The sequence below is a fragment of the Pezoporus flaviventris genome, unplaced genomic scaffold (assembly GCF_033815535.1).
Source record: "Pezoporus flaviventris isolate CSIRO_AGI_PZ_B2104156 unplaced genomic scaffold, CSIRO_AGI_Pfla_v1 ptg000038l, whole genome shotgun sequence".
Taxonomy (NCBI): Eukaryota; Metazoa; Chordata; class Aves; order Psittaciformes; family Psittacidae; genus Pezoporus; species Pezoporus flaviventris.
Genome location: NW_026892586.1, coordinates 476133 through 488663, shown reverse-complemented (window position 1 = coordinate 488663; position 12531 = coordinate 476133). Strand labels below are relative to the sequence as shown.

Here is a 12531-nt window from a genome sequence, read left to right as displayed (position 1 = left end):
CTCCTACTGCTGAACCCCGGACACCATGATTCATACAGTGCCTCTGAAAACAGCAAAGAAACAAACTTCTTATGAATTTCTTTTGTTGATTTGTTTTTTTCTCTCTGTGCAACTCTGAACCAGACTAGCAAGTACAGTCCATGGGATTATCATTCCAATAGCTGTTCTCTGCCCTGTCACTGTCTTTCTCCCTCCAAATCTAGCCTTCATTGTCCTTTGAAGCTCTTGACTGCTGCCACACCTGCAACACCATAGGCAGATATTACCAATGTCTACTGAATCCAATTATGGCAAACTGAAAAAACACAATGATGAAATTTAGGGCCCAATAAATACCAGCCTAAGAAGAAGCAAAGAATCCAGCAGCAGAATGCATTTATCAACACAGCCATTGCAACCACAAGCTGGGTTAAGGTGATCTGCAGAAAAGACTCCGAAACAAATTTTCAGAGTAGGTATGTTTATTCAGCGCTGGGCAGCATGGGGGCATGCTCCACCACAGGCATGCTGCACCCTTCTGGGGTTACATTGCTCACTTATATTATGCAAGCTAATTACATATTCATAAGATTGCTTCACACCTAATACATATGTAAAAACTATTCCCATCTACTATTATAATTAGTCCTCTGGCATTAGTCCAATCATTGAGCCTGCACAGTGCCTCCTGGTGGTGGTTGCCAAGGGTCATGGGGATGAAGGCCGATGGCTCCTCATTGTCACCGCTAGTTGACCTCACAGTGTTGCGCAGGCTCAGTGGAGTTTGATATTTGTCCAAACCGCAAGTCTGGTACATAAACAGGAACTTATCACCCTTGCGAGATTTATTGCTACATTGTCCTTTTGTTTGCTTCCTTATCTTTGTTAGTATTGCTATATCACACAAATACAGCTGTATCCCTACATTGTCCTTTTGCCCACTTCCTTATCTTTGTTAGTATTGCTACATTACACAAATACAGCTGTATCAAAGGAACTAAAAATGAAGAGTCCTTATGTAAGAGAAAGAAACTTTTGAGCACTCAGATCTGCTCCCATCAGCAAGGGGCCAACTCAAATTTCTATCCCGCAAATCCATGAATCACTTTGAAGAGCATTTTCTGCTCTCTCACATGCCAGGTTGAAATAGGGGAGTTCTAAGATTTAAAACTTGTTGCTTGTTGGGTAATTAGTTCGCATTGTTAATTTAATTAGTGATAACACACCTTAGTCACATTGCTGGTGCAACCTAAGGGTTAACAAAGTGCGGGACTTAACACCTGTGAAAAGTTAGCTACATTTGTAACTTTTGGGATAACATCAGCCAATCCAAGGGGAGACTGAGCCCAAGCAAAAGAAGAGAGAGAACCGGTGCAAGCCAGTTTTGTAGTTTGGACACGATCCAAGGAGTAACTGAGCCTGCGCAGGACCAAAAGATTACTTGCAGTGTGTCATGGTTTAAACCCAGTCAGGCAACTTGTTCATTCACTCCCAGTGAGTGGTGCCAGGCTGACAGCAATCGAGGGTCCCCCTCCCCACCCCCCCCGGGGCTCTCCCCTTCCCTGCTCCCAGAGGAACGGGGAGGAGGATCGAAAGAGTGCAACTCCTATGGGTTGAGACAAGAACAGTCCAGCAACCAATGAACAACACAAATCACCACCGCTACTACCAACGACAACAATGATAAGAGAAAATAACAAGGGAAGAGAATACGATACCACTGGCCAAGAAATGAGTCCCACCCGGAAGCCTGTGTCCTTCCGGGTAACTCCCAGTTACCCCCCACCCCGGGCATGACATGCTGTGGTATGGAATACCTCTTTGGCTAGCCTGGGTCATGCACCCCGTTTCTGCTTCCTCAGCTTCCCCTCCTCCCTGGCAGAGCATGAGCCTCACAAAGTCCTTGGTCAGGGTAAACATCACATAGCAACAACCGAAAACATCGGTTTCACCAACACTGTTCCCAGGCTAGAAGTCAAAACACAGCACTGCACCAGCTACCACGAAGGAGAAACACGACTGCTACTGCTGAACCCAGGACACAGTGACAAAGAGGAACTGCTAGCCTTCATCCCCACGACCCCCTACAACCACTACCAAAAAGCACTGCGCATGTGCAGTGGAGGAGTTTATGGAAATACTAATTATCATACGAAGTGGAGACAGGTTATGAATATGTATAGGAGCTCTCATGAATATGTAACTACAATGCTATATATGTTTGAAGAACAGATGGCTGCAGCGCGCACGACTTTGGTGGGATACCCCTGTGCTGCCCAGCGCTGAATAAACATACCTACTTTACAACTCTAACTGGCTGATTGGTTTTAAAGTCCTTTTTCCGCACATCAATTTGGTGAGCCAGCCAGGAGAACTCTCTGCCTGGCTGTGGGATCAATCGTGGGACAGACACCCCTAGGCACGCCCTGAGCACATTCTTTAGAGAAGCCTCCACTCCCAGCCGCTCACCACGGGGACAGACAAGGACCTCCTGAAGCCACGGATAAATGGTATGTTTTAGGAAAAGGGAAGGGCCTATAAATCGCTGGGGATGCCCACGCTTGGCGGGGGCTGCTGATAATGCGTGCAGCGACGTCTGGCATGCAGCATCACCCCCGCATGGAAGAAAGGGTACCCTGAGGGTTGAGGGGTTTGCTGACCGATAGAGCGGCTGCTAGTGATCTTGAGGGTTGATCAAGCAAATCTGAGGTAATTGCTGCATCTCAGTATTGGAAGCCAGAACAGACCTGCTAATGACTCTATAAGAAGCAGGAGAAGGGTAAGCAGACCTCCCAAAATTATAATACTTTTAATAATCTTGGCGGGTGTTGGAAGGATACTAACTGGAGTGATGATTTATCTGTAAATGCCTGAGTATTTTGTGGTATGTTGTATCATTTCATGTTATTTCGTGCTGTGACATTTTGTGTTATTTCGTGCTATTCTGTATTGTTTCGGGTGTTATTTTGTGTTGAAGTGTTTGCTTGCATGTGTGTCTGATGTGCAGCGCTGCTGTGAAGCAAGGGGGAGAGTCCTAATTGGTAGTTCTGTTTGAAAGGTTGTGGATGTCTTGGCATGAGATAGACTTCAATTATGAACGTCAGGGATTTGACTAATCACCGAACTGGCAGGTCCAAGAGGGTCAACTCCTTCAGTGGTTTGGACTTGAACCCTGGGAATACTTAAATGAAAGAGGAGGCTGGAGTAGATTAGGGGAGAGACATTATTTAAAGGGCATGTATGTGACACCCGCCGGGCAGGCTTTAGATAGTAGCCCTGGATTGGGAACAACCTGTCCCAGATATCCTCCAGAACCCTAGTATTAACGGACACATAGGGGTTATCCTTTGCTTTGTGTGTGGGCTTACTAATAAGAGTGCACGGAGAAAATTGGCATCCGGCACAGGTTCTGTTGAAATGTAAATCTTGCGACAGAAGGTGGCGCTGTTCATCTGAAAAATGGAGACCGGAGCGTCCCAAGTGTTTCCCGGAGCCCCCAAGGTTTTATGACCAGGAAAGGGCCCAACAGGAGGCTAAGATAGTGAAATTTTTATGTGAAAAAAACGAGTCCCAGAGACTCGGGGTATTTGGGAAGAACATTGGAAAGAGATTGTAAGAAAACATATAAAGAAGTTTGAATAAGATTAAAGTAAAACATAACAATTGATAGGAGGCTATTAAAAAACGGGTAATATCCAGGATAAAACTGTTTTAAAGAAAAGTCCTCTTACTTGCATATTGGCACACTGGAAAGATATTGCCGGAGCCGGAAGGACAAAGAATAAGAAAGCCCTCATTAAATATTATAACCAGTGGTGGCCATTATATAAATTTGAGGATGGGGCCAAGTGGCCCCTGCATGGGTCAAGAGATTACAATACCATCCTGCAATTAATGTTGTTTTTAAGGAGAGAGGGAAAATGGGATGAAGTATCATATGCGGATATGTTCTTCACCCTCCGGAATCACCCGGAGTGGCAAAGGGACTGTGGAATAGTGCCGCCACAGGACCCTATGGTACTCACCCTCAAGCGAGAAAATAATAAGGGGCTTAGAGATAAACTGAGGCGGTGTTGCTCAGCATGTAGTATTGGATAACAGTGTACTAGACTAAATAAAACTCACCGAGCATCAGAACAGGATTTAACTAACCTGCTTAAGCCTCCCCCTCGATCACAGGAACCGGATGTAGTCTCGGATGGAACTACCACTCCCCCAGGCAGTCCTGTATCCTCCCGGACGAGGAAACCTCAGCCCTAACAGCTTTGCAGGCTTCCCTCCGAGAGACAGTAGGATCGGATGGCGGAACAATGTTAATTAAGGTGCCTTTTTCAACTACCGATTTAGAAGCCTGGAAAAGAATTGCCAAGGACTACAGGAATGATCCGGTAAGTGTAACCAAACATATTCAATTTATTATAAAACAATACAACCCTGATTGGAATGACATACAGTTATTGCTAGACTATATGACCGAAACGGAGAAACAATTAATTCTAAAAACCGGAGGGGATTTGGCTGAAGACCATTATAAGACCACAGGGGGAGATGTTAAAGGTTATCTCCCCCTTCAAGACCCAAAATGGAATGCAAACAGGTCTGCACATATGGAGAGACTACAGGCATAACAGGGATGGATTGCAAAAGGAATGGAAAGGGCCATTACTAAAACTATGAATTGGTCAGCACTGTATGCAATCAGACAAGGTCCTTCTGAGTCACCATCCGAATTCCTGGATCCATTGAGGGACATAATGAACCATAACACACCGCCAGATCCTGGATCAGAGGTAGGAATACAGCAATTAGTCTCCTTATTTTTGGGCCAATCTACAGGAAATATTAGACGTTGCCCTGGGTTCAGCAGTAGCAGTCATGTTTCTCCTTCTTGGTAGCTGGTGCAGTGCTGTGTTTTGACTTTTGGCCTGGGAACAGAGCTAATAACACTGATGTTTTGGTCTGGCCAAGGACTTTGTGAGCTTTATGCTCCACCAGGGAGAAGGGGAAGCTGGGAGGAAGCAGAGACAGGACACCTGACCCAAACTGACCAAAGAGGTATTCCATACCACAGCACGTCATGCCTAGGGATGTAACTGGGAGTGACCCGGAAGGGCTGGTAGACTGTGGGGTTGGAGGAGGTATCGGTTGGTGCTTGGTTGGGCTGGGGGGGTGAGTTATCGGTCGGCTGGTGGTGAGGTGTTGTATTCTCTTCCTTTGTTATTTCCTTTATCATTATTATTGGTGGTAGCAGTAGTGATTTGTGTTATACCTTAGTTACTAAACTGTTCTTAACCCGTGGGAGTTGCATTCTTTTCGATTCTCCTCTCTGTCCCTCCGGGAGTAGGGGGAGGGAAAGAAGGGGGGGAGTGAGTGAACAAGCTGTCTGGCTGGGTTTAAACCACGACAGATGTAAGCTTCAAAAGTTACATCCTACAGAAAGAAGGAACCTAGTGATATTACTAGACGAGGCATGGAGAGTGTTTAGTAACAGAGAGGAGGATTACAAACGGGGACAGAGAAGGGGGGTAGTGGTAGTCAGAGAAGAGGAAGAGAGAAAATCCAGACAAGGATCACCTCGGTTGAGTAGGGATCAATGTGCATTGTGCAAGAAATTTGGCCACTGGAAAGATAACTGTCCGGAAAGGTGGAAAAATAAAGGAAAGAGGCGGAACAATCAGAAGGGGAGAATTGTGGCCCATATAAAGAGAGATTGACGGGGACCTGGGGAATCTACCCTAGCAGATCCACTGGTTATAACAGAGCTAGGGAAGGAACAAAAAGGGGTAGAGTTTCTAGTGGACGCAGGAGCAACATACTCAGTCTTAAACCAAGCCTTGATGCCCCTGGGGGATGATTATATTATGGTAAAAGGGGCAACTGGCCAAAGTGAAAAGGCGTATTTTTGTAAACCACTGGAGTATAAACTGGAAAAACAGTGGGGCATTCATTGATTTTTATATATGCCCAATTCCCCAAAGTCACTTTTGGGAAGAGACTCATTAGAACAATTGCATGCTATAATTAAATTTGAAAAGGGAGAGATTACTCTGGAGGTAAATGAACAACAATATATCCAAATAATGAGTTTATCCCTAACTATTGTCCCTACAGAAGGAGGAATCAGCGAAGAAGTTATGAACCAGGTATACACCGGGGTTTGGACCACTGAGACACCCAGGAAAGCAAAAAATGCTTCACCTGTTGAGGTCAAACTTAAGGAGGGATGACAGCCGGTAAGAATTAAACAGTACCCCTTGAGGAAAGAGGACAGGGAAGGAATTCGGCCAATAACAGAGGAATTTTTACAACAGGGATTACTAAAAGAGTGTCAATCTGATTTTAATGCTCCCATATTACCTGTCTGTAAACCCGACAGGTCCTACCGGGTGGTCCAAGACCTCTGGGCTATAAATAAGATCACCGAAGATCTCTATCCAGTAGAGGCAAACCCATATACCTTATTAACCACACTGACACCTGAGCTCACTTGGTTTACCGTTTTAGATTTGAAGGATGCCTTCTTTTTCCTCCCTCTCCACAAACCCAGCCAGAAAATATTTGCATTCAAGTGGGAAAATCCCAAAAGTGGACGAAGAGCCCAACTTACCTGGACAGTGTTGCCACAAAGATTCAAAAAAAGCCCTACTATATTTGGCAACCATCTTGCCAAAGATTTAGAGTCCTGGGAAATTCCATCTGAGGAAGGAAAACTGCTACAGTATATGGATGATGTCCTAACTGAGAGGAAAACAAGAAAAGCTTGTATAACCTGGACCGTAAGTCTATTGAACTACTTGGGAGTCCAAGGATATAGGGTCTCCCAGAAAAAGGTCCAAATAATGCAGCGACAAGTAATCTATCTGGGCTATGAAATAAGCGCTGGACAAAGAACCTTGGGACAGGCACAGAAAGAGGCAATACGTCAAACTCCGAGGCCACAGACACTGAAAGAGTTACGAACCTTCCTGGGGATGACTGGGTGGTGTCGCTTATGGATTTGTAATTATGGACTGCTTGTCAGACCCCTATATGCATTGACAACTACAGACCAAAAACACCTCAAATGGGACAGAGAAACCATACAATCCTTTGAATTGTTAAAGAAGGCCTTGATGTTGGCTCCAGCCTTGGGACTCCCAGATGTGAATAATCCGTTTCTCCTCTCCTCTCACGAAAAGCAGGGAATCGCGCTGGGAATACTAGCACAGGATTCAGGTCCATATCCCTGGGGTTGCCTATTTCTCCAATCAATTGGACGCGATTGCAAAGGGATGGCCTGGATGCCTACAAGAGATCGCAACCGCAGTACTGAATATCCAAGAAGCCCGAAAATTTACTCTAGGCCAAAGAATAACTGTGTTGGTATCCCATACCATATCCGCAGTACTGGAAGTAAAAGGCAGGCACTGGCTCTCCCCACAAAGATTCCTGAAATACCAGGCCACCCTGACAGAGCAAGATCATAAGAATCATAGAATAGTTAGGGTTGGAAAGGACCTTAAGATCATCTAGTTCCAACCCCCCTGCCGTGGGCAGGGACACCTCACACTAAACCATGCCACCCAAGGCTTTGTCCAACCTGGCCTTGAACACTGCCAAGAATGGAGCATTCACAACCTCCCTGGGCAACCCATTCCAGTGCCTCACCACCCTGACAGGAAAGAATTTCCTCCTTATATCTAATCTAAACTTGCCCTGTTTAACTTTGAACCCGTTACCCCTTGTCCTATCACTACAGTCCCTAATGAAGAGTCCCACCCCAGCATCCTTATAGAGTCCTCTCCAGATACTGGAAGGCTGCTATAAAGTCTCCACGCGGCCTTCTCTTCTCCAGGCTGAACAGCCCCAACTTTCTCAGCCTGTCTTCATATGGGAGGTGTTCCAGTCCCCTGATCATCCTCGTGGCCCTCCTCTGGACTTGTTCCAACAGTTCCATGTCATTTTTATGTTGAGGACACCAGAACTGCACACAATACTCCAGTGAGGTATCACAAGAGCAGAGTAGAGGGGCAGGATCACCTCCTGCGATCTGCTGGTCACGCTCCTTTTGATGCAGCCCAGGATACGGTTCGCTTTCTGGGCTTCAAGCGCACACTGCCAGCTCATGTTCATTTTCTCATCAACCAACACCCCCAAGTCCTTCTCCGCAGGGCTGCTCTGAATCTCTTCTTTGCCCAACCTGCATCCGTGCATGGGATCGCTTGGAGCCAGGTGTAGGAACTTGCACTTGGCATGGTTAAACTTCATAAGGTTGGCATCAGCCCACCTCACAAGTGGGTCAAGGTCCCTCTGGATGGCATTCCTTCCCTCCAGCATATCAACCACACCACACAGCTTGGTGTCATCGGCAAACTTGCTGAGGGCACACTCAATCCCACTGTCCATGTCAGCGACAAAGATGTTAAACAAGACTGGTCCCAACACCGATCCCTGAGGGACACCACTTGTTACTGATCTCCAGCCAGACATTGAGCCATTGACGACAACTCTATGTATGCAGCCAACCAGCCAGTCCTTTATCCACCGAGTGGTCCATCCATCAAATTGATATCTCTCCAATTTAGAGACAAGGATGTCATGGGGGACAGTGTGGAACGCTATGCACAAGTCCAGGTAGATGACATCAAGTGCTCTACCCCTGTCCATCAGTTCCGTAGCCCCATCATGGAAGGCCATCAAATCGGTCAGGCAGGATTTCCTCTTAGTGAAGCCATGCTGGCTGTCACCAACCATCCTGTTGTTTTACATGTGTCTTAGCATGCCTTCCAGGAGAATCTGCTCCAAGATTTTGCCAGGCATAGGGGTGAGACTGACTGGTCTGTAATTCCCCGGGTCATCCATTTTCCCCTTCTTGAAAATGGGGGTTATATTTCTTTTTTTCCAGTCATTGGGAACTTCACTTGACTGCCATGATTTGTCAAATATGATGGCCAGTGGCTTAGCGACTTAATTTGCCAGCTCCTTCAGGACCCGCGAATGGATTTCATCAGGTCCCATGGACTTGTGTACATTGAGGTTCTTAAGATGGTCTCGAACAAGATCCTCTACTACAGTGGGCCCAAGGTCTTCATTATCACAGTCCCTGTGTCTGCCTTCCAAGACTTGGGTGATGTGGTCATAGCCCTTGCCAGTGAAGACGGAGGCAAAGAAGTCATTAAGAACCTCAGCCTTCTCCAAATCCTGAGTAGCCAATTCTCCCGAGAGCTTCTGGACAGGGCCTACATTGTCCCTAGTCTGTTTTTTATTAGCTACATATTCATAGAATCCCTTCCTGTTATACTTAAGATTCCAAGCCAAGTTTAATTCTAACAGGGCTTTAGCTTTCCTAACCTGGTTCCTAGGTTCCTGGACGACATCCCTGTATTCTTCCCATGCCACCTGTCCTTGCTTCCACCTTTTATAAGCCTCTTTTTTCCTTCGAAGTTTCCTTAGCAGCTCCTTATCCATCCAAGGAGGTCTCCTGGCCCTCCTGCTGCACTTCCTTCTAGTTGGGATGCAACACTCCTGAGCTTGCAGCAGGTGATCTTTGACTATCAACCAAGAGTCTTGGGCCCCACTGCCCTCTTGGGCTATATCCCACGTTCCTAAACAGGCCAAAGTCTGCTCTCTTGAAGTCCAGAGCAGTGAGCTCGCTGCACGCTCTTCTCACTGTCCTGAGGATCTCGAATTTGACGATCCCATGATTGCCGCATCCAAGGCTGCCCTGGAGCGTCACATTTCCAACCAGCCCTTCCCTGTTGGTGAGCATGAGGTCAAGCACAGCACCTCTCCTTGTTGGCTCTTCAGTTACTTGCAGAAGGAAGTTGTCTTCCACACAATTGAGGAATCTCCTGCATTGCTTGTGCTGGGCCATACTGTCGCTCCAACAAATGTCAGGGTGGTTGAAGTCACCCATGAGTACAAGGGCCTGTGAGCATGAGGCTGTTCCTATCTGTCTATGGAGTGCTTCATCCGCAGAGTCCTCTTGATCAGGCAGTCTGTCACAGTTCCCCACAGCAATGTCTCCCATCGCTGTTCTCCCTTTAACCCTGACCCACAAACTCTCTGTCAACTGCTCACCTGTCCCCATGTTGCAGAATGGCGCTAAGAGTAAGGCCATGGATCCTTAGAGGCCTTGTGCGAGCAAAGCAAGGTGTAGGCCTCACAGGTAACCGGAAACCAGATGTGGGAGGAGAATGTGAAGGACGCTGTGTAGAACTAACCAATACTGTGGTGACTAGGAGGCGTGGCTAAACACCATGCCTATATAAGCGAATTGCGCCACAAATAAAGTAGAAGCTTGCTTATCACCCATATTGGGTTGGCATGTCTTGCTTCTCCTCGCCGCTAACATCCCCGGACAGAGTTCCATACTCTCCAGCCTATCCCTAGCATAAATAGCAACTCCCCCTCCCCGCCTGCTGGGCCTGTCTTTTCTAAAGAGCCTGTAACATTCCTTTCCAACACTCCAGTCATAGGAGCCATCCCACCATGTTTCTGTGATGCCTATTATATCATACCCCCGTGGACATGCACACATCTCTAATTCCTCTTGTTTGTTCCCCATGCTACGGGCGTTTGCATATAGTCATCTGAGCTGAGCTCCAAATGAAGCTGGCTCATTGGCTGGAGTGGCTGGAATATCTCTGCATCGCTCCGAGCATTTATTTTAGGTGCTGGCAACTGACTGGGTGTGTTGAGATGGAATGATGCCCCCCTCCCCCAACACATCTAGTTTAAAGCATCCTTGACCAGTTTGGCAAGCCTCCAGATTCCTGCAATTACATGGTAAGATTGCAGAAGTTATGAACTGTTTCAACTGCTGGATCTGCTCACACCTACCCACAAATGCGGAGCAAGGTCATCCTGTGGTAGACACTGGTTTTCCTAATTCCTCTGTCATGATAACAGCCCTTAGTAACCAGTCCATATCCGAATACACTAATATATCTGAAAGAAATCTCTTTCCTAGAAAAGATGACATACCAGAATAGGCTGGGATTAGATTTGCTTTTCACCAAGGAGGGGGGTCTATGTACAGTTATTAATAAACATTGTTGCACATACATTAATCAAAATAAGAGAACTGAAAAAGACCTGTCTCTAATTTGTGAAAAAAACCCAAAATTTTACATGAAGTGGTCCAAGAAGACACGTCTTGGGGTTTCGGGGACCTAACAGAAAAACTGACTTCCTGGTTGCCGAATTTGGCATGGTTAAAACAATTGTTTGTTACAATAATTGTTACTATAATTTTATTCACAGTTCCTTGTATAACAGTCTGATGTGCCTTATGGTGCTGTCACGATACAAGAGCCTCTTACAGCAAATGGAGGAAAAATCAACTATGACGAGAACTTGAGTCTAATAGATATTTTGAGAAATGTCAGATAAGGAATTTTCATGTTAAGTATCCTACGTTAGAATTAGGAGTAAAAGAATTTATTAACTTGCTAGAAAAGGGGGGACTGAGATAGGGGAGTCCTAAGATTTAAAACTTGTTGCTGGTTGGGTAATTAGTTCGCATTGTTAATTTAATTACTGATAATATACCTTAGTCACATTGTTGGTGCAACCTAAGGGTTAACAAAGTGCGGGACTTAACACCTGTGAAAAGTTAGCTACATTTGTAACTTTTGGGATAACATCAGCCAATCCAAGGGGAGACTGAGCCCCAGCAAAAGAAGAGAGAGAACCGGTGCAAGCCAGTTTTGTGGTTTGGACACGATCCAAGGAGTAACTGAGCCTGCGCAGGACCAAAAGATTACTTGCAGTGACAAAGAGGAGCTGCTAGTCTTCATCCCCATGACCCCCTATGACCACTACCAAAAAGCACTGCACATGTGCAGTGGAGGAGTTTACGGAAATACTAATTATCATACAAAGTGGGGACAGGTTATGAATATGTATAGGAGCTCTCATGAATATGTAACTACAATGCTATATATGTTTGAAAGACAGACAGCTGCAGCATGCAAGACTTTGGTGGGACACCCCCATGCTGCCCAGCGCTGAATAAACATACCTACTTTACAACTCTAATTGGCTGATTGGTTGTAAAGTCCTTTCTCCACACGTCAAGGTCACCAATCTGTTCCTAGAAGCCTTTCCTCAGGGCTCAGTCTTGCTTACCTCCTCCTCTTACTTTTTGTTTTTTTCTTTTTCCTCTTCCTCAGGGAGCAGCCTCCACAAGGTATGCCCTAAGCTTACTCACAGAGAGGCTAGGAAGGTAGTTTTTACTGTGTGCCCCTTCAGAGACCCTACCCCATCTTCCTCAGCCAAGCACCTGCTCCAGAGCCTTCTGGCAGCCTCTACCCAACAAGCAGCTCATGACTAAGAGACCACACTTGAGAAAAGCTCCACAGCTGCTCTCCTGGCCAGGCTTCAAGAGACAAGCCTCGAATTAAACAGAACCCAGCTTTTTATTTTCCTGCCAAAAGTGGAGTCTAGCTAGGGCCCTGAAACACTGTGCCTGCGAGTCATTTCAGACCTGGCATAGCAACTAGTGCTTTAGGATCCCAAAAGTGGAGCAAAAGGCAAATATGGAGCAAATGGGTACCAATACTATTTGTA

General features: G+C 46.1%; 1 long non-coding RNA gene across 1 annotated transcript; it reads left to right on the top strand.

The window, feature by feature from the left end:
* Positions 1-233: 233 nt before the first annotated feature.
* LOC133275277 (uncharacterized) lies at positions 234-12128 on the top strand. Its single transcript, XR_009745455.1, has 3 exons — positions 234-414; positions 974-1119; positions 12041-12128. It is a non-coding gene; the product is annotated as an uncharacterized LOC133275277 (long non-coding RNA).
* Positions 12129-12531: the final 403 nt, after the last annotated feature.